Source organism: Sciurus vulgaris, assembly GCF_902686455.1.
Source record: "Sciurus vulgaris genome assembly, chromosome: 12".
Taxonomy (NCBI): Eukaryota; Metazoa; Chordata; class Mammalia; order Rodentia; family Sciuridae; genus Sciurus; species Sciurus vulgaris.
In genome coordinates this window covers 11,394,414-11,418,462 of record NC_136473.1, presented here as the reverse complement: position 1 = coordinate 11,418,462, position 24,049 = coordinate 11,394,414, and the positions used below count along the sequence as shown (strand labels likewise).

The window sequence follows — 24,049 nt, the reverse complement described above, 5'->3', positions numbered from 1 at the left end:
TATGTATGTAGAACTAAAATTAAATGTAGAAATAATATGATGCAAGAGAAACTAAGTGCCTAAAGGTATTCCTTACACCTCCACATGTAAACACTTTGTAAATACATAAATATAGAGTGATGCTCCACTTAATTCATGGAGAATTAGTGTCCATCCCTTAGATGTACCTAGCAGCATTGCCCTTTGTGAACATACGAATTTGGCAATTTTGCTTTTATGATCACTTCTATTCCATTGAAGGGAAGAACTTTCTTGATCCAAGTGATTGTAGGGAACATTCCTCAGCAGTCACTGACACCATGGTCTAAGTAAGCCAAACAGTCTGAACAGAGAAACTGAGGTAATGGTAAAGACTCGCCATGGAATGAAGGTCTTTGCAGTTGCTGCGGCTGAGTTTGAACTGAGGGGAGGCCTCGTTCTGACACGCATCACAGAAAGCTGTGATGTGAGCTCACCCGCACTGCCTTGCCTCATGCTGTGTGCTGGAGCTTGCCACTCCCCTAGTCCTTTGTCTCAGACCTGTTGTTGGGCAGAATTGCTTAGGCATCCTTGGTTTATTTACACTACCTGGACCCTCGACATATAGTTCACCTATAGGCTGACTCCGTTATACTTTAACAATCATGATAACCTAATTGGATAATGTGTCTACATATGTCCTGTGCAACCCTAAATAAAATTAGATCCATGCCTTCAGAGCTCGATCTCCGATGCCTGGGTAAGCGCGCTGGGTAAGGCGAGGTTAGGGTGGGCATCGTCCATCCTCACCCTCAGCAAACCCGTCTCAGAACATCTACAGTGATGAAAATGGAAAAATAACATATGACTCAGTGGATCTCTGTGTGGTGTAGGAGGTGAGTACCTGAAAGAGTACCCACAGAGGAAGCCAAAATGATAGAGGTCAGATTATAGTTTCCCCTGACAATTAATTTTAAAAAATCATGATGTTTAAAATAGGATTTTTGTTAGAGCTTGGTGCAGAAACGTTAAAGGAATGTAACAGAGAGAAACTGAAGACAAGAACTGATGACAATGAGGATATGCAACTCCTGCCTACACAAGTGTTGAATCTGATTCCCTGAAGAGGACACAGGAATTCTTTTATTGACTCTCAATACCTTGCCCTATAATCCTTACCATTTTTCTCTTCTTGATAACAATTTGGCCAGTTCTTTTGTCATTTCTTGACAGTGTTTTTGTTGACATATTATCTAGTGAGAACATCAGGGAAATTACCTAAAATCCCATTGTTGATGAACTATTTAGACTTAGATTTCAGAAGATCAACCCAACTGACTCGGGGAGAGGGGAGAATTTCATTTCTGAGAAAAATCCCAGATGATACTGATGTTGTGTTTCAGGGGTCTGCATTTGGGGATCCCTATTTAGAGTGGTCCAAACAGGCCTGAGACTTTTTTGAAAGTGGGGCAAGTGGTGTTTGCCTGTGATCACAGCAACTCAGAATGCTGAGGCAGGAAGGCAGCACCCTGGAGGCTAGGCTAGAAACATAGTGAGATTTTGTCTCAATGTAAAAATGAAAAGGATTAGGTATGTGACTCTGTGGTAGAATGACTTTGCATTCAACCCCCAGTAAACTACACCTCCCTGTGAGGAGAAATAAGTAACAGCCTCCTAACTAACTTGACCTCAGGACTTTGGCCTCTGTCTCTTCTTCCAGGGTTGATCAGAGTTCCCCAGTTCCCTTGGATGATCCAGTTCTTGGAGCCTTGGAAAGAAAATCACAAGCAGTACCCTCCTCATTCAGGTACAAAGAAGGCTGTGGGCATTAGGGTTCTTACACAGTATCCATCACATGGGTACTTCTTAAACCTACCATACACCTAAAACAGTTATAGTATTGGACAGAATCTGAGCTTGTCCTTATACTAATCATAGCATAAGTGGATGTGTCCTACTCCACAAAGAAAGTAAATAAACATGGTGTAATCGGTTTCTGCATTGACTGAGAATGTGAAGTAAGACAGGATTTCCTTGATTTGGAGTATTGACTGATAGACGTAAAAAGAATGAATATGAATGAATTCTTGTCTCTATGAGTTCTTTGTGTTTTTTTTTTTTTTTTCAACAAGGAAATAGAATTTGAATAATTTGTTTATTACTACATATACATTTCTTCTATGGTTATGTTCCTGAATGTAGAGATGGCAGGTTCTACAACCACTGGAGAAATACGATGGAGCTCATAGGTGTCACTTCTTTACCCTTATGGAAATTGAGCCACTGAGTCTAGGTTACCCATTTTTCTCTCTCATTTTAAAATGACTGAACATCCACATTATCCATTTGCCGGTGAATATCAAAATGGACACCTCTGTCATTACTACTCCTAGAATCCCCCACTTTGAATGTGATGCATGAACCAGCTCAGATGCTACTGATTGCACACATCACTTCTGTTGTTAATCCATGCTTCTCAGCAACTCACATTCTGCCAAAGCTAAGTGCGCCAGTCCAGTAAAGAAAGCACTAAAATTTCAACAATTTTTGATAAAAAATAAAGTTGTTATACTCAAGAGTCTTACCTTGCACCATCTCTGTTACATTAATGTGTTGTTTCAATTTGACTTATTATAAATAAAAATAATTCACCTACAGCTTGTTCGGTGATGCTAACAAACTTCTGATTGGGAATAGATGGGGGTTCTCAGGCTGTAGGAAAGTAGCAATTGATGTTGATTAGTCAATGTTTCTCCAGTCCATGGAGTAACAGGAAAACATTTTGACGTAGATCATTGTTTTTAGTCTGTAAGAAGAAGCACACAGGGCAAGGATGAGCATCAGTCCAAGGGCTCCCTTCCTACAGTTCCAGGATGGCAGCACCTGGAAAATGGGGAATGGAATTTTCCTTTAGATGGTTGTAAAGGAGTTGAGAGAGAATTCAGCCTGGAACGAGCATTAGGAGGTCAGATGTGCAAAAGCTGAAGAGGGCTGAATTGAGTACTCCTCTGCTTGGGATATATGGTCAAATTTTTTTTTTTCCTTTGGTGCATATAATCATACGTAAAAGCAGGATTCATAGTTCAAAATTCATGCATACACATTACATTCGATTAATTTCACTTCTTAATATGTTCCCCTTACTTGCTCTCCTCCCTCCCCCGTTCTGCTTTTTCTACTCTCCTATTGATTATTGTTATTTTAATTCAGATGATACATTTTTACATGTATATATGAGGATAATTTGATTTATTGATTTACTATGCTATGTTCATGCATGGAAATAGCATAATGGGGTAGATTTTGTTCCCCAGATCCTTCCCCATGCCTTCTCTTTTTCCTCCCTCCTTCCTCTTGATTTCCTTCCTCTACTCTGCTACTCTTCCTTCCACCAGATATTCTTGTGATAATTATATGCTACAGAAAAAAAAAAAAAGAAACTTCGTGTCTATTTTATCCAGTGCCATACCTGGAGTCATGATTAGCATTAAAAAGAAAAGCTGAAACAGGTTTAATTACAATATTTTGTAAATATTTATGTCAATTAGGATGCATTCATGGAAAGGAATCTCATAAATCATTTGGAAATTTAGAATATAGAGTAATGTGAGAAAATGTTGGACTAGAAAGCTAGTTTCTCCCATGGAAACATTCAGAAACCATTAGTCTGGTAAATTAACATTATACAAGATCTATCAAGAGTCAATTGTTTACAGCACCAAAGGAAGCATGCAATGAAGAAAAATGGAGTTCCACATAGCAGACAATCTCAGTGTTTTTTGCCTGCCATTGCCAAAGCTGCCTCACACAGTTGGTCTTGGTCCATAGATGGTGTCAACATAACTATCAATTTCTTTCCTCAAAGCAAAGTAAGTGTACTGAAAGTCACTGCAATTAATTTGTTTGCAAACTTTGGAAAATATCTGATAACAAGTCTGTGCTTATCATCTCTAAAACAACTTGCTCCATCCTCTTAGAGGTTAAGAGCTTAACCCCTTAAATAGTTCCTGAATTTAGATCACATGATTCAGTGGATAGTAGAGGCAGCTCGTTACTCATAGACCAGCAAACACCAGATTTCACAGCACATGAATGATACAGAAAATAAGTTCTCAGGTACATAATATTGGCACCCAAAGTGGCCATTTATGTTAGGTGCCACTTTTACATACCTTAGAAATGCCATAACATCTTTGTGTACAATAGAAAATAGAAAAATATCATTTTTTCTTTTCATTTTTTAGGAAACTAATTAAAATAAATACCAGTAGTCTTTCCAAAAACATGACAAATGGACCATGATTCTAAAGCAGTGGAGGAGAAAATTGAAACCCTTTGCTAACTGCTGTGCTTCTGTGCACACCATAGTCAACCCTTAGAAACCAATGTGGCTGGTAATCTCCAGGATGACCCAAGAGTTTTCAAAGATTCTGAATGATTTTGGATGGAGGTCAAATGCAGTAAGGGCAGAGGTTTCAAGGACAGACTTGTTATCTTCAGTGATTGCCTTCATTGGTCTACAACAAGGCATAAAACCATATAAAAATATCATATTGGCTTAATAATTATAAACAGGTTTATTCCCAAAACAAAATGCCCAGAGAGAGAATCAGCTCTGATTATTGTCCATGTAAGTGTGGAAATTACCCCATGTGCTCTTAGTTCTTCCCTGTTCTGTGTGGTGACATCATTCAGGCTGAGTTGACCAATCACTGTAGGAGCACAATATTCAATATAGCAAGAGGAGCCCATCAGTTTTCATAATAAACTTCTTAGACAAGATGGTTACTTACACAAAAGCCCTGAGCAGGATCGTTCTCATTTGGCATTGACTAGGACTGGGTCACAGCCCCTTTTCCACAGTGACCACATGCTAATTTCAATGAAATTAACATGAGTGATCCAATAAAATAAACCATGTCTATCACCGAATTCAAAATGGAAAAACAAGTTTAGATTTGAGGTTGCCAGTCTTGCCTAGACTTTGAACTACTTGGCAAACTTAAAATCTTATACTATCTTAAGTTTTATTAGAGTCCAATGTGTATTTACCTTTGGGTAGCGATTCATTCTAGTGATTGGGTCCATGTAAATAAAAGGAGAGTGATTAATTCTCAATAGAGACATGTTTTCCCCTGATAGTTGGTACAAGGACAGATCAATACATGAAAAGGACAGGACTCACCCAGCAGCAGGTCTGTTACAGGACAAATGTAGAGAGAGTGAGAGGACTCTGACCAACTTTTATTTACTCTATTAATGTCAATACTTCAGATTGTAAGAGAACTTAACAGAGGAAAGAAAAGAGACCCAATGATCGCAACTCTGGTGGATCGGGAATTTGATGCAGGGAGATGTAGTAGAAGGCACAGAGCAAGAGATCTGCTTGGCACGAAATGGTTAAAGACAAGACTTCATCTTAGTTACATCAAGCATAGTGTAGGTAAGAGTAGATATTCTTAGGAGTTGTAAATGCCTAAAAACTTGAATGCTTCAGTTGTCTGCATAGGAATGGAAGGCAATGTCAACATACATTGGGCAGAGATTTAAACTAAGAGAATGAAGGAGCATACCAAGAAGTATGCAGGGTAACACAGTCAAGATGATTGCAGCCTTAAAGCAACACATTTAGAGATGTGCTTTTCATGTAGTATATGAGGTGGATGTTTGGAGTTTCTAGGCCTTGTGATAAAGATATTCAAGGTTGCTATCCAAAAGCAGAAAGGTCTCAAATAAATGCCTAGTACTACATGTTCATATAATATATATGTGATATGAATATTCCTGATAGACTGATTAGGAAACTAAATTTTAATTGCCCCAAATTAGCAACTGTTACAATTTCCTCAGATTTAAACCAAGTTGAGTTAAATTTTCTGTTTCTTATAACTTAAAGCCTCCTAACCTAGCATTTTTCGATATTACAGTGCTAATCACATCATGCAACATTAAAAGCAGATTTTGCCTATTTTGTTATTGATCTGCATAATGCCACAACATGGTTCTCAATTTGGATTGTAAGCTTTCAGAAATTTAGAATTTTCTTATTGTCAAGTATTTAATGTTTGACAGGAAATTTTGATAGGTTGGGGAATGAGACTTTTCTCAAGCATACTTATAACATGATACCTGTCCTATCATTTCAAGCAAATTGTGATGTCTCTTTTGATATTTTGTTTTTCTATATTTCCAGGTAAAAATTGAATTCCCAAAGTAGGAGCCATTTGTTTTCCACTTGAGGCCCTTGATAAACAGCTGGACTGGTATTCATGGATGTGCACAGCAAGCAACTTCAATGGATCAGACAACTTGGGAAGAATGTGCTTCATTGGAAGCAGTGACTTGTGTCCGTATGTCCATACGTCCAAGGCCTTAACTCTTATCTTTGGATGGTAGATCCTTCTTTTAATATTTGACAAACATTATCCAAGTTACATTAGTCTCAATATAAATGCTTATAACAAGATAAATAGGTGGGCTTATATCTTACCTGAATTTATAACACAGGAATAACTCTCTCTTAGCTCTCAGATTTGATAACACATTGTTTCATTCCAGGATATGGTTAAATTTTTCAGTGGAGGATCCATTGTATGTATTATAGATACAGAAGTTCTTTTTAGAAACAGAAATTTATCATTTGAGAATATGTGAGAATTATATGGATTAATAAAACTCCTCATACGGTATAAGTTTTTATATATGACAATAAGATTTCATTCCTGTTGAAATATGATCATTTCTCTTTTTCTGTGATTTAAATTGAGTTTTTATTTCTCAATAAATCTCAAAACTCTACAGATAAGCAGAGTTCAGAATATAAGGTGGGTGAGGTTGTTGACTAGTGAGATTTGGTGGATGTGGAGCAAAGGTATTATGCCCTATGTCCTGGACATTCAGAGAGAGTCTTGGGCACATGCTACCAAATCCACATAAACCATCTGGAGGCCAGGATCAGAGTAGACAAATATTCTGATCTCAGAGAGAAGAGAGATGGAGGCAATGTCCAGGAATTTCAACTCAGGTAAAGTCATAAGATACCAGAATTCAAGTTTGTATTTCCCAGGAGAAGAGAAGAAGGATTATAGTAGTAAATGGAAAAAAAAAAAAAAAAAAAAAAAAAAAAACAGTGAAAACTGAGGGTGCTCAATGAGGTTTGTGGTCCTGACCAAAGGCAGTTTGAGAGAGAGTTTAAAGGGTGGGATATTTGGCAGGAAATTCCTTTCTATTTAATTTTCAGGATTACACCATTTCATGTTTTATAAGTAAACACCTTTATTAGATTAGAAATGTGAAACATTTATTGTAGGAGACTGAACAACACAGGGATGATGTAACGATCACTCACAGTCCCACTTTTCCAAAGACCCTAAGGTTGCTGTTGGATCTTTGAAAATACTTTTCTAGACCTATTAGTCACTTATCCTTCACTAGGCATCATGACATAGCACCTTTTTTAGTTCACACTTCTCAGGTTTGCACACTCATCAGCAATTAGAATTTTCATTATAAACCAAATATGAAGATTCAGAAAATATATTACCAATGAGAAAGTTTAAAAGGCTATTTTTTTTTTCAATTTTAACCTTTGATGCATATTGTGAGGGTCAAAAATTTTAAATGTGCTCAGTAGTTCATTTAAATTCTCTGTGTGTGATTGTGTGTGGAATAAGATAGTTCAATTTGTAAAATAATGAGTGCTCGAGAAAGGGCTCCATCTTAGCAAAACTGATGTCATAAGAGGAATGGATCTATGAAAGGGGCAGTGCTGTTCAATTAATACAAGTAAAGCATTTCTCAAACTATGAAACTGACAAAATCTGGGTGATTAAAAAGCATGTGGGAGAACAATCCTAGTCTCAGTATTTAGAAGGAATTACTATTAGAGTTCACAGTCTTTCCTTTTTACCATGGATCTCTTAGAAACATATTTAAATTGTTAATTATAATATCTTACATTCTCTTGTAACTTAAGGAAAGGTCTTATTCCTCGATGTAACAATGTTTCATTAATGGTCCTTCATGTTTTAATCTTAGTTGTGTCAAATATTCCATTTCATCTGTGCACCAAAGTTGATACAACTATACCAAAATTCATAATAATTTATTTCTAGTTTTGTTCTTTTATGGAGAATGTTGAACAAGATAATAATGTAAAAGATCTTGATTTTCCATCTTCCTCATTGATAGCTTTCAGTAGTTGTCTAACAGGTGAAAGCCATAATAAAATTCAGCCTCCTGTTGCCTGTTTCAAAATGACTTCACACAGCTGTGATCACTTGTCTTCTATTTAGAAGAACGTCATAGTGAGTGCAGCTCACACTACACACTGGTCAGGACTGCATTCTCTTGCCAATGAGAAAATTGAAAAGGCTGACTTTTCTTCATTTTCATTAATTTGATTATGTTTCTGAGACTCCAAAAAATGGTCCATAATGCTTTTTAAGAAAGTATTTGCTTTTGTGCATGGTGTATGATACTTGGTCATGTCTAAGAATGTGTGATCAAGAAGGGGATCATTTTGTCTTGGAGCCACCATTTGACCCAGCTATCCCACTCCATGGTATATAATGAAAGGACTTAAAATCAGCATACTACAGTGACACAGCCACATCAATGTGTATAGCAGCTCAATTCACAATAGCTAAACTGTGGAGTCAACCTAGATGCCCTTCAACAGATGAATAAAGAAAATATGATATATAGACACGATAGAATACTACTCAGCTTTAAGGAAGAATGAAATTCTGGCATTTGCTGGTTAATGGATGGAGTTAGAGAATACCATGCTAAGTGAAATAAACCAAATCCAAAAATCCAAAGGTCAAATGTTTTCCCTGATATGTGGATGCTGATTCACAGTAAACAGGGAGATGCCCTAAGGAAGAATAGAGTTAAATTGTATTAGGTAGAGAAGGGTGGCGGGGGGGGGGGAAGAGGTGTGGGGGAAGGAATGATTGTAGAGTGAAACAGACATTATTACCTCATATACACATATGACTACGTGACTGATATGATGCTGCAATATGTAAAATCAGAAGAATGAGAGATTACACTCATTTATGTTTGATCTATCAAAATGGATAAATGCATTCTACTGTCATGTACGACAAATTAAATCAAATAAAAATTTTAAAAGTAGGGGTTCATTATGATAAAAAAATGAACAAATAAAGTAGAAAATTTTAGAAAAAGCAAAACCAAAACAGATAAAGAATATAAAAGACCAGGGATCTGAAATTTTCAGCCTCACAATTAGACAATAATGGTCCAATCACTTGTAATAACTCTCAGTAATTTCAAGTAGAAAATTTACTAAAAACTAACACTATTTTCATCACTGTGTAGTAACTTACTTAAAAATTTTTCCATATGAAATAAATGAAGTGGTTCTAATTCTCTCCTCAAATGTGCAATATTTCTTTAACTGAAGTTCACTTATAAGAGATTGGTTAAATGTTAGAGAGCAAGTAGAATTGGTTGATCCTTAGGCAAGCAGTTGTGTTTGTGAAATCCAGTTATACATGCCCTGTGAAGGCAGAAGAAGGAGCAGAACATGCTGAGACTGAGGAGAGACAGCAATGAATTCCAAACATCAATATGTGGAGCTCAGTGATGGTCATGTCATTCCTGGACTGGGCTTTAGCACATCTAAGCCTCAAGATGTAACAGTAGGGTGTTGAACTGAGAGTTCAAAAGAAAGTAGACACAGGATGAGTGGAATTCAATCTGGATTGTGGACTTACTTACTTCCTATGTGACTCTGGGGGTCTCCCTCAGTTCTCTGTGTCTCCTGGCTGGAGGTATTCCATGTAGAGGAGACACAATGCTCAGACATTGCTCTCCATATTTTACTGATTGTGTAGTCACCTGTTGAGTTTTCTGGGAATTCTGCTCCAACATTTCAGTCTATTTACCACCTTGATAGAACAATGAACATCAGCAATTGGTTTGAAGTGGGACTGTTTCTCTGTTTATTTCTATACTTCAGAAAATATTTTTTTTTCCTTCTGAGAAGTCAAGATCCAGAGACATCTGTGTATCAAAAAGTAATGGAGATTAGAAGCAAAGCATAAAAAATGGGAAATGCTTTCTTTTTCACTGTGAGCCGGACCTTGGTTGAGTAGAATTTGTCTTGCGCTCTCAACTGTGGGAAATTATCTGAATGTATAATATAATGTTCTGATAGGTAAAACTGAAACCTATTATTTGTGAAGTATTGGTCATCATGCTATATTGAAAGATAACCCTCTGAAGTGCAGGCCAGATACATTCACTGGACTGGAATGAACTTTGTATTTCATTATCATCTTCCAACCATTAATTGAGTGACAAGAGATTAGTTCCCTTATGTTTGAATTTAAAATTTTTCCTTCTGCAAGGCTTAGGGAAAGATCCAGAGAGCAACTGTAAGATGGCTGAGTGACTTGTTTACATTGTAGGACAAAGTGGCATGAAGGGGACCATTAGGGCTTCAGCTGTACTTCAAGTGCCCTTACACCTAAGAAATTCAGGACTAGAATCGGCAGATGGTGATAGGACCCAGCATCACTTTCATTTTCATTTCATGGAAAAAGAAAGCTTCTGAAAATTTTAAAACAGAAAGGAGTGTGTTTGATTTGCCATTTAACTCTTTAACAAATGAACTTTCAAACCATCATCCAAATTTTGTAGACAATGCAATAATTATGAATTATACTTATTATACTTTCCACAAAAGAGTGAACTAGCTTTAAGGGCTGATGATTATGTGAATGATCCCTTACAAGGTGAGTATAATTTCTTATTTGTAAGCCTATAACCGTAGGGTATATATTTATTTCCAGCCAGAGTTTAGTTCTGTCATATAGAGATACAGTTGTGGGCCAGAATTAACATAGCACATTGCTCTTCGTTCAAGAGTCTATTATAAATCTGACCTCTTTCTGGCATCTGGGAATTTGATTTTTCACTTTTTATAACATACAAGGATGGGAGCTGTCTCTAAATGTTATGAACAGTGGAGTGGATTTATGTATTCTGAAGTCATGTTCATAATTCTGTTGTTCCAGAACAGTGGGATAAGTTGCCAAAGGCCAGAGACAATACCTGAAGACTGCATGCAAGGCACAATTACTTAATGAAGAATGCTTTTGGGGAGGGTCAAGCAGGGATAGGCTGAACAGACAGCACCTTCTTTGCTCACATTGCTTTGCCAATCAGGGCTTTCTCTTTCTTATGGCACTTTGTCCAGTGAACTCTGGCTGGATGAGTGATATTTACCCTTTCCACAATGCCCTCAATTCTGTTCCCATCACCAGGAAGAAAGGGGTTTTAACCTAATTTTTTTAAATTTATTCTTTTTAGTATACATGACAGCAAAGTTTATTTTGTCATATTTATAGAAACATTGAGTATATCTTATTGTAATCATGATCCAAGTCTTGGGATTTATGTGAGGTAGAGATTCACTCTGGTAGATTCATGTATGAACATAGAAAATTTAAGTCAGATTAATTCTACTGACTTTCCTAATCCTATCTCTCTCCCTTCATTCATTCTCTTTGTCTAATTCTCATGAACTTCTATTCTTCCCTTTTCTTACCCCTTGTTGTGTATTAGAACCCACATATCACAGAGAACATTTGACATTTGGTTTTTTGGGATTGGCTTATTTCACTTATCATGATAATTTCCAGATCCAGATTCATCAATTTACTCAGAAATGGTTTAAAGTCATTCTTCTTCGTGGCTGAGTAATATTCCATTGTGAATATAAATCACATTTTCTTTATCCATTCAACTGTTGGAGGGCACCTAGGGTTGGTTCCATAGATTAGTTATTGTGATTTGAGCTGATATAAACATTAATGTAACTGCATTAGTGTAATATTGATTTCAACTCCTTTGCATATATACCAAAAGTGGTATAACTGGGTCAAATTGTGCTTCCATTCTTAGTCTTTTGAGGAATCTCCATAGAGCTATTCAAAGTGGTTGCACTAAGTTGCAGTTCCACCAGCAATCTGTGGGTGTATTTTTTTTGCTCCAATCTCACCAACATTTAATATTGTTGTATTTCAAATAGTTGCCATTCTGACTAGAGGGAGGTGAGATCTTAGTGTAGTTTGAATATGCATTTCTATAATTGCAGGAGATTTTGACCATATTTTCATGTACCTGTGGACTGTACTTCTTCTTTTGAGAAATTTCTGTTTAGTTCCTTTGCCCATTTATTGATTGTGGGTTGTTTTTTTGTTTGCTTGTTTTTTTTTTTTTTTTTTTTTTTTTTTTTTTGTTTTGTTTTGTTTTGTTTTGTTTTGTTTTTAAACTTTTGGAGTTTTCTTTGTATATTTTGGAGATTATCACTTTATCAGCAGTGTGGATGGAAAAGATTTTCTCTCATTTTCTATGCTAAATAGAGGGGCTTTATATGTTATACTTAAAAAGCCATGACATCATCAGCATTACCTTCCTTAATTGCCTTATATCATCAATATGCCAAGTAGTAATTCTCCCGGCATACATGCCAAAAGTATCTTTCAACAGGTACTATTAGCTTGTCTTCAATTCCAATGTGCATGACAAAAATTCTGGGTCCCTAAAGATAATATATAGCTGGATGAACAGGAAGATATTTGCTCTCATTATTCCATAATTGGCTAGGATTTGGGGAACAGAAAGGAAAATGGTGTTTTACTATACCCTTTTTCATTAGAATGATATATCTTCCTATCTCTGGGAGACGGGAATTGTGTTGTGTCCTAGCATAGGGTATCAGTTTAACTAGCCACACTGAAATCCATTATTATTGGGGTCGAGCCCATGCATCCAAGGATTTTTCAATTAAAAAGAGGCATTTCCCCACTTGGAATATATAGGGACAGGAAAAGTAACAGAAATAAACTAGGAGACCCCATTAGGTGATTGAGAAAATCTTATTTAATTATATGTATGTATATATATATATATATATATATATGTGTCATAAGTATGTGTTATATATAATTATAGATGTAATACAATATTTATAACATAGTAATATGTTATATGTTACATGTATAATCTTGTATATACATTTACATATGTATTATTGAACATATAGATAATTTGGTGTAAGAGAAAACAGGAAGTGAATCACTTAAAGGTATTACACATCCACAAGTAAGCACTTTGCATATGCATTAATTTAGATTGAAGCTTCATTTATTTCATGGAGGTTTAATGAACTAGCTCGTAGATATACCTAGCAGCATTGCCATGTATGGACATGAATTTGGCAATATTTCTGTTTTGATCACTTCTATTTCATAGAGGTGAAGAGCTTTACCCACAAGATAAAAATGGAATATTAATATATGACTCATTGGATCTGTGCCATATGGGAGGCGAATGCCTGAAGTAGTGACCACACAGGAAGCACACAGGGCCATAGCCAGGTAGGTCATACTTTCTCCTGAAATTCTGGGTCTAGAAATCATTGTTTAAAGGAGGGGTTTTGTTAGTGTTAGGAAGAGGAACACATTACTAAAATGTAACAGAGTGAAATAGAGAAGAACAGATAATTCCCTAAAGAAGAAGACAGAGGAATTCTTTTTTTTTTTTTTTTTTTGGCTGCAAATACCTTTCCATATTATCTTTATCATTTTTTTTTCTTTTTAACAATCAATTTACCAGCTTTGTTGTCATATCTTGACTCTGTTCCTCTTTGTAGTTCTAACTTGCATTTGTATTGACATACTCGACTACACAAGTGACCCCTCTCAACCCCTTCCTCCCAAGGCCATGGAGAAGAGTAAGGATGCAGGATTGGCCAAGTCCATCGGGGTGTCCAACTTTAACCGCAGGCAGTGGGAGATGATGCTGAATAAACCAGGCCTCAGGTATAAGCCTGTCTGCAACCAGGTGAGACCCCTGAGCCTCATTGCCACTTCTTATTCATTTCCTTCTTTCTGCACCACAGCCAGGTGTCCATTTGTCCTGTCCCCCAGTTCATTTGCCTTTGTGGAACATAAACGTCTAAGATTAGTGTGGACTGTCTTGGAGGGTGTGGAGGACTCTGGACTGCATCTCTGCTGGGTGAATTCTTTGTGAAAACATGGGGTAGATCTTAGTGCCCAGTTTATGTAAGAATTTGGTGATGTAAAGGTGATCAAGGGGGAGAGTGGTTCTTCATCAGACTTCAGAGGTAAGGTAAACTAGTGGTCCTTGAGCAAAGAATGGTGAACAGAGATGGGATGAGTGAACGTGCTTTGGAGAGAATTTGGGGTAAGAAAGAAGGTCAGTACACAAAAGTGGGCAGTGAGCATGAAAAGAATAATAATAGGACAAAATCAACGTTCAGTGTTTGTGAGATTTGTTATCTCTTATTTCTTCTTTCTGGACACAGACACACAGCTACAGGAAAATGAAATTATGATTTATGAAAGTCAGACTCAAATGAAGTTATTTGTTTATGGTGATACTGATGACGGATGAAATCCACATTCAGGAACTTTTAGCCAAATATACAGTTGGCTGTTTCCTGAGCTCCTCTTACTTGCTTTTTTTTTTATTCTTTCAGATATCAAATCTACTGTATAATCACATCTATTCTGTTCCTGTACTCTAACTTAACTTTTGACAACTGTCAGTTATGGAATAATGATCTTTTGTGGGAAAACAGCTTATAAAATTTGTGAATTTAAGTTATGTTGGTAGAGCACCAAAAATTTCTAATAAAATGATAAAAAATCAAAAATAATTTTAGTTGTATTTTTACAACAATTTTTTTTATCATGAAATTATTTAAACATAAGAAAAATGGAGAGCATGATACAGGACGTCTATATTTTTCACTGTGTATCTAAAATTGTTGACTTTGGGGTTCACTATAAAATGTCGATTTATGAGGGTATATCTGCATTCTTGTATGTAATATTTTGCTAAGTCTAGTCAAAGTAAATCGAGTTGTTTATTCACTTTAAAAGAACTCAGAGAATATTTCCTAGAAATGAAGATGATTTCTCACATAGTGTATTTCCATTACTATATCTAAAGTTATTAGTAAGTCTCTCACATCATCTAAAGCTGTATTCCAATTTCCCATTACTTTTCTGAAATATATTTTACAACTAGTTCTTCCCCTTTTCCAAGATGCAACTCTTGTTCACATCTTGTTTTCTGTCATGTTTCATAAGTTCTGTTCAGTCAGACTATTCACCCATTGCTCTTCCATATAGTATTGAACCAGGATTATTTTCATATTGTCTCATTATATCAGTTAACTTGTTTTTACATTCTCATTTTCTGTCAGTTGGGAGTTAGACTTGAATTCCTCATTACACATCAAGAGCCTGGCAGAGTGGTTCTCAGTTACTGGTTCAGAGACAGCATTTTACTGAATTGCTTAGCACCTCTCTTTTGCTGAGGCTGACTTTGAACTCATGATCCTCCTACCTCAGCCTCCCCAGAAACTGGGATTACAGGCATATGTCAATGCACCTGGTTGGTCTTAGGGGGAATTACTCTAAGATCCCTGAGTTCTGGAATCTGACATTTTTGGCTTTGATGAACAAATTTACCCAAATGTAACCTGCAGAATACATACCAAATATCTTTCAGACTAGTCCTCCTGAATCTTTGATCAAATTCTTGATTTGTGGCACAATTTGAAATTCAAGTTTCATATTTTTAAAAAATCCAGCTTCTTTTTGTTTGACATTTTGTTTTCATAATAACATTAGAATCAGATGTCATCTATCTTGTCCCCTGCAAGTACAATGTCATGTTCATTAACCAAAGGAAACTGATGAACTCTGCAAATAAAGATGTTTTTCTGGCTGCTAATAGTGCTTTTGAAACTCAATGAGAAAAACAGTGGTAATAAGAACAGGATGGAGTTCACAGAAAATGCCATTGTTGAGGAAATATTTATAGTTCTACAAGACTCAGATTTCAGAAGATCACTCTCAATTGGCTCAGGGAGAGGGGAAATTTTGCATCTGAGAAGATCCCAGAAGACATTGATACTGGTCCAGCTACTGCATTAGAGGATCCCTTTTTAGAGTAGCCTAAGCAGATCGGGGTCTGTTTTGTAAGTGAGTGCAGCAAGCTTTTCTGTAATACCAGTGATTTGGGAGGCTGAAGCAGGAAGATGGTAAACTTGAAGAAAGCCTCAGAAACTTTGTGAGATGCAAATTCACATAGGAAAGGGTTTGGAGACTTGGAGATGTGAATTATTGGGGGCACCATTTTTGGAAGCAATTGACCACATTTATATTTTCTGGATATTGTTTTTCAGATGCAGATGTATTTGTTGAAATAAGTTCTCCCACACGCTATGTGTGCTTTCATTCTCCTTTTGGTATATTTTCATGGACAAAGTTCCTCTTGTAGCTTTGTCTTCATGCCTTTACATTGTGGTTGATGAATGTCACATTTTTTCTTATATTGGGAACTCAAAAACATTATTTACATCACTTTACAAATGTGTTGCAGTATTAAATTCCAAATTTAATTCAAGAGCAGTTTTTTTAATATTTTGTGAAATAAATATCGGAATACACACCTAATTTTTGAATGACTAGTTTAACTAAAACTTCCCAGCAACAGGAATTAGATTTTTGGCTACTTTTCTATTATAAAGAATTTAGAATCACTTTATTAGTCTGTAACCAGATAGTCTTATTCACTTGATATTGTATTGGAACTCTCAATATATTTGGAGAGAAATTACATTTGGGAATTTTAAAGATTCCAATCCATAATTGAGATTTGAGTTTCTGATATTGTGCTAGTTTTTAATATAGTGTGGTAAAGTGATCTATCAAGGCATTTGTATAAATTCTGTTACATTTATTACACAGGAGTGACAATTTTGGTAATCTTCAGATAACAAAGCCCTTTCCATTTTGAGAATTTCCAAATGTAAGTAAGAATAAAGCAGTGAGTACTATTTATCTAATTCATCAATTGAGAAATTATCAACATTTAACTCTCTCTCACCATTCTTAAAAAATTAATAAGAAGTTATCTATTTTTTCAGTATGTTAGCAATTTGAGAAAATTTTTTTCATGTTTAAAATGTCTGGAATTTAGCCAAGAGCATTTTCATTTATCCAGCTCCTTTGTCCTTGAGCAGGTTAGTACTTTAACAATTTTTGACTTGAAGATGTTGAACAAAAATCATTGCTGGGGTTTAAACTTTCCATTGATGGGATATAGAAATCAAAATGTATGCTTGAAAAATATTGAATTATCTATCATATTTCAAAATTTGCCTCTAGATTTTTCTGGGTCCTTTAATTATATGACATTGTAGTCTTAAAATAACATTAGATTTATTTTGCTGCAGTTTCTTTTTGAGATCTCTTTTTATATTTAGTTGGCAGAATTTCTATATATTGCATGTCAGAAATGATTTCTTTTAATTTTCACCTGATATTTATTAACCATATTCATATTTTGCTTGATTTTTTAAAATCACTTTTGGAAATTTCTCAGATATTTTTAGTGTTTCTTCAACAATATGATTTTATTGGTTTTCCAGGATTGGAAATATGCAGTCTAAATATGTTAAAAACTTTCTATTTGTGTGACTTTTTTTTAAATTTATTTTTATTGTAAACAAATGGGATACATGTTGTTTCTGTTTGTACATGGAGTAACAGCATATTATTTGCGTAATCATATATTTACATAGGGTAATGATGTTTGATTCATTCTGTTATTTTTTCCTTCCCCCCCACCCCTCTCACCCCTCTTTTCCCTCTATACAGTCCCTCCTTCCTCCATTCTTGGCCCCCCATTATGTGTCATCATCCACTTATCAGCGAGATCATTCAACCTTTGGTTTTTTGAGATTGACCTATTTCACTTAGCATGATATTCTCCAATTTCAATCATTTTGCCTGCAAATGCCATAATTTTATTATTCTTTATAGCTGAGTAATACTCCATTGTGTATATATATATCACAGTTTCTTTATCCATTCATCAATTGAAGGGCATCTAGGTTGGTTCCACAATCTGGCTATGGTGAATTGAGCAGCTATGAACATTGATGTGGCTGTATCTCTATAGTATGCTGATTTTAAGTCCTGTGGGTATAGGCCAAGGAGCGGGATAGCTGGGTCAAATGGTGGGTCCATTCCAGGTTTTCTAATGAATCTCCACACTGCTTTCCAGAGTGGCTACACTAATTTGCAACCCCACCAGCAATGTATGAGTGTACTTTTTTCCCCACATCCTCACCAACACCTATTGCTTGTATTCTTGATAATCGCCACTCTAATTGGGGTGCAATCATTTGGTCTGGGGTCCCAGTGATAGGACGCAGTCAGTCGGACTGGGGGTCCTGGTGGCAGGGAGCAGTCAGTCCATGCGAGGGCCCCGGAGGCAGGGAGTGATCAATCGGGCCGAGGAGTCCTGGAGATGGGGCTCAGTCAGTCCGGCCAGGGGTCCTACGGGCTTGGCTGTTGTCTAAAAATGGCGCAGCCACATGTAACCAAACCTGCAGGTACTGTCACAGTGAACTTCCAGGCAACAGCAGGCCGCTGGCGCTCGCTCCACTGGCAGTCTGCAGTCAGTCTGCTGGGAGCTGTCAGAGGATCCCGAGGTGAACCTCGGGTGGTGGGTGAGGGGTAGGTGAAAGGCAAGTGATGGACAGGCCAGAGGCAGGCAAATGGCAGATGATAGGCGCCTGACAGTGAGCAATCTGCACTCAAAAAAGGTGTGGATTCGCTGGCAGACTAGGAACTCACTTAGCCCCCATCTACCAGTACTTTCAGTTTTGTAGCCGCTCCTTCGCTTTGGCTGCAGCTTCTTTGAATCAGCCTCCTGGGGCCCCACATTGGGTGCCAAATGTTGGGGTCTTTAGACCCCTTGCTCTTCTCAACCAGCAACAAGGGAAGGACGCACTCCCCAACAAGGCCAGCCAGGGAAAGGTAGGGGGCGGACTGACCACCTGCACCCAGCCCTCCAGGCGGAGGACAATCAGACGCATCAGGGAGACCAGTCACAGCAGGAACTCCATGTGACAGGTTTTTGATTTCCAGATGACTGAAAAAATATATCCCTTCTACCTGTGGGGATGTTAATTCACAAAAGAGATAAATGTGGTGATGTTTGAAAGGGAATTAGGTGATTCATGATTACTTATGCTTAAAAAGTGATGGGTATATTATTACTTTTTGGTTACTATTTTTTGTTGTTGTTGTTAATATAGGTAAAAATGAAGAATAAAATGGGAACAAAATATGAAGAGGTCAATTCTTACTACCTACCAAATATTTCAAGAAGTAATGATTATATGTTGTATTGTTCTAAAACATAGATATCTAAATATTATATGGTGAGCTCCTGGGATTTGCAGGTCTCTCAAAATCAACATTCTTTCCATGTCTGAATCTAGCACTATGTGGTGTGTGATGGGAAATGAGCAAATAATGAATGAATTAGTGAAGCAGAAGTTAGTTGCTAGCAATATACTGTATACCTAAAATACTTATTGTATTGGTTAATATTTGAACATGTCCTTATACTAAGCATGGCCTAAGTGAATGTGTCCTCAACAAAGTGACTAAATAAATGTGGTGCAATCTGTTTCTGCTTTCACTGAGAAAATAAAAGAAGTATATCTTTGCTTTTGTAGATTGACTGATTCAGCTAAGGGAGATAAATATGAGTGAATTATTGTCTCTATGAGTCCTGTGTGTTCCATTCTTGGCAAAGGAATAGCATTTGAATAATTCAGTTATAACTAAAAAAAAAAATTCCTATAAAACTGTTTTCATAAAAGTAGGAATGGGAGATTCTGCAACCACTCAGGAAATATAGCTGTCACTACCTCTGAAGAATTGGAGTCAGAGTATATGTTATGCAATTTCCTTTCTCATCTTAGTGTGGGTGATCATCTGAGTTATTCATTTGCTGATGAATTTTAACATGGACACCTTTGTGTTGACTTCTACTGTAATCCTACATGTCCATAGTGATGCAGGAGATGGCTCAGATGCTGTTGATTGAAGACATCACTTCTGTTAATCCATGCTTATTAGCAATTCACATTCTGCCAAAGCAACATTCATTAGCCCAGTAAAGAAGGCACTAAATTTTCATTAATTTTTGAAAATAAAGTACAGCTTTTGTCCTCAAGATTCATACTTTCTGTTACATTTATGTTTAGTTTCCTTTTGGCTCATTATGAATAAAAACTAATTTGGCTACAAGCCTATAAGCAGTAGTTTGGTGATGTTAACACGTTTCTGGGGTGGGAGTACATAAGTGTTCTCATTCTGCAGGAAAGTAGGAGATGATTCTTATCAGTCAGTGTTTCTTTAGCTCATGGAGTAACCAGAAGACACACTGTACTTAGATCAGGCTTCTTAGTCGGCAAGATTTCCCATGTAAACATTAAGAAACAATTAGAATCTGGTAAATTAACACAATACTAGATCTATAAAGAGTCAATTGCTTACAGTACCAAAGAATGCACACAATGAAGAAAAACGGGGTTCCAAATGGCAGAAAATTTCAGTGTGTTTGCCACCATTGCCAAAGCTGCCTAGCACAATGAGGTCTTGGTCCATAGGTAGTGTCAACAGAGCTATCAATTTCTTTCATCAAAGCAAAGTAACTGTACTGAAAGTCACTGCAATGAATCTGGTCACAAACTTTGAAAGATAACAAGTCTGTGCTTATCATCTCTAAAACACCTTGCTTCATCCTCCCAGCCAGGCATGCAGCTTAACCTCTTACATAATTGCTGAAATTAGATGACATGCCTCAGCAGATCAGAGAGGCAGCTTGTTACTCATCACCCAGCAGACACCAGATTTCATGGCACATGAATCTGCAGAAAATAAAGTCCAAGGTACAGAAATGGTACCACTTTGTCAGGTGCTATTTTTTATGTGCCTTAGAAAATGTTTGCCACAAAATCTTTGTATACCAAAAAGTAGAAGAAATTGAATTTTTTTTTTTCATTTTTTAAAAGAAATTAATCAAAATTACCACCAGCCTTTCCCAGTGCATGGACACTGCCAATGACACTAGAATAGAGGAGGAGAAAACTGAGACACTTTGTGACCCTGCTACAGCTTCTGCACACAATATGGTCAGCCCTTAGAAACCAATGGTGCTGACGCTCTCCAGGGGGGTTCCACAGTTTTCAAAGATTTCGAATGCTCTTGGATGTAGGCAGAATGCAGTGAGTGCAGGGGATTCAATATGAAACTTGCTATATTTATTGGTTGTTTTGTTTGGCTACACATGGCAAAAAAAAATCTCATAAAAATATCATATTTGCTGAAATAATAGTAGACAGTTTTATTTCCATAACCAAAAAACCCAGAGAAAGAATAAACTCAGACTTTTGTCCACATGAGTCTAGAAATTCTCCCATCTGCTCCTGGTTCATCCATAATGGATGTACATTGACATTATTTTCAACTGCCCATCGGAGCAGCATAATATCCATTTTAGAACTAAGAGCCACCTCTTCTGAAAATAACCTTCTTAGAACAGAGGGATACTTACACTGAAGCTCCCAGCAGGATTCTTCTCATGTGGCATTGACTAGGTCTGGGTCACAGTCCCTTTTCCACAGTGTACAGCAGGCAAACTTCAGTGGATCAGACTATATTCAGAAGAGTGTGTCAAAGTAAAAACATGAATTGGTGACCACAGAGGCCACCCAAGGTCCTTGCTCTAATCTTTGAGACAGTAGATTCTTCGCTTAATGTTTGCCAGACATTATCAAATTTGAAATAGACTCAATATAATTGCTTATAACAAAATAAAGTGCTGGGCTTATATCTTAGATGCAAATTTATGTTTATAACATAGGAATAACTGTCATAGTTCTCAGATTTAATAGCACAGAGGTTCACTCCAGGTGACAATTAAATTGATCTCAGGATCAGTTGGATATATTTGAGACACAGAAATTCGCTTTAGACTTTATCACTTGAGAATCTGTGAGATTTTTATGGATTAATACAAACTTCTTATATGATATGAATGATTGTATATGTGGCCAGAATTTATTCCTGTTATAATCTGATAATTTCACTTTTTTCTGTGATTTAAATTGGTTTTTAATTTTTCAGTAAACCCCAAGACTCTATAACGAAGCAGAGTTCACAGTGGAAGGTGGGTGAGGTGGTTGACTAGTGAGGTGTGGTAGATGTGGAGCAAAGGTATTCTTCCCTACATCCAGGACATTCAGGTAGAGTCTTGGGGATATGGTAGAATGTCCATGCAGAGCAAGTGGGGACCAGGATCATTGCAGACAAACATTGTGATCAAAGTGAGAAGAGATGGTGACAATGTCCAGGAAATGCAACTCAGGTAAAGAAAAGAGACCATAAATCAAGTTGTATTTCACTGTAGAGGGTGGGCAGAATTTTTGTAGCACATGTAAAAGCAACAGAGAAGACTGAGGGCGCTCAGCAAGGTTGGCAGCACTGAGCAAAGCCAGTTTGAGAGAGAATTTACTGGGAGGGATTTCTGTCAGGAAATTCCTTTCTTTTCAATTTTCAAAGTCAGTATTTTCACCTTTTATAGGTAAGCACTTTTCTTATATTACAAAAGTGAAACATTAATTGTACTACACTGAAAAGCACATGGAAGATTTAACAATCACTCAGAGTCCAACTTTTCAGAAAGACCCTATGACTTCTGTTGCATCTCGTGAAATAATTTTCTAAAGCTGTCAGTCATTAATTCTTCATTAAGAAGCATGACATAGCACCTTTTTTAGTGCACACTTGTCAGGATTGCATACTCATCAAAAATGAACATTTTCATTACAAAACAAAATAAGAAGATTCAGAAAATATTTTATCAATGAGAAAAATATAAAGGCTAATTTTATTCTATTTTAACCTTTGATGCTTTTTGTGAGGGTCAATATTTAAATGTGTTCAACAACTCTTTCAAATTCTCTGTGTGTTTATGTGTGGAATAAGATATTTCATTGTTTCAAATGATGTGTGATTAAGAAAGGGCGTTCTCTTAACAAGATAAGAATCACGAGAAAATAGAATCTACGTATAATGTAGAGCTTTTCAATTTATATAAGTAAACAGTTTTTCCAAATTCTGAAAGTGACAAAAAGCCTAAGTGGTTAGAAAACAAGTAGTAGATCACCCCTATTCTCACTATGCAGAAGGACTATCTCCTTAGAGTTTGTAATCTTTCCTTTTTCCTTTTCTATCATCCATTTTATGAGCATATTATATTGTTGATTAGAGTATATCCTCTTCTCTTTAGACTAAAATAGAGCCCTGACTCCTCTATGTAATCATTTTTTCTTAATAAACATTCATGTTTAATTTTAATTCCCCTCAAATATTCCATTTCAACAGTGCATCAAAGTTTACACAACTATTCTAAGAATCATAATAATTTAAGATCTTTCCCAGTTTGCATCTTTCATGAATACTGTTGACCAAGATCATAAATAAATCTTTCATGAATACTGTTGACCAAGATCATAAATAATATAAAACACTTATTGATATTTTTCTCAAAGCTATCTAATGGGTGAGAGCTATAATAAACATTAGCTTCTGGTTGCCGATTGCAACATGACTTCCTGTGGCTGTAAATATTTGTATTCCACTGAGCAGAATGTCACAATAAGTGCAAGTTTTACTGCATACTTGTCAGGACTTCATCCTCTTGGGATTCAGTAGTCAAATTATGGAAAGCATTTTAACAATGAGAAAATTTAAAGGCCTGACTTTTTTTTTTTTCCTCTTAACACTTGGTTATTTTTCTGAGACTCAAAAAATGGTTCATAATATTGTTCTTCTTTATGGCTGAATAATATCCCATTGTGTATATGTACCACAGTTTCTTTATTCATTCATCTGTTGAAGGGAGTCTATTGGTTCCACAATCTAGCTATTGAGCCGCTATAAACATTGATGTGGCTGTGTTACTGTAGTATGCTAAATAAAGAAGAATAATATTACAGCATTTGCAGATAAATGGATGAATTTGGAGATTTTCATGCTAAGTGAAATAAGCCATTCCCAAACAACCAAAGGCCGAACAAATGTTTTTCCTGGTAAGTGGATGATGATATATAATGGGGCTGGGGAGGTGGAAGATGAAAAAAGAA

At 36.4% G+C, this 24,049-nt stretch overlaps 1 long non-coding RNA gene across 1 annotated transcript in view; it reads right to left on the bottom strand.

The window, feature by feature from the left end:
* LOC306642121 overlaps window positions 1-24,049 on the bottom strand; it is a 770,670-nt gene that overhangs the window by 695,014 nt on the left and 51,607 nt on the right. The gene's annotated exons all lie outside the window — the stretch shown is intronic.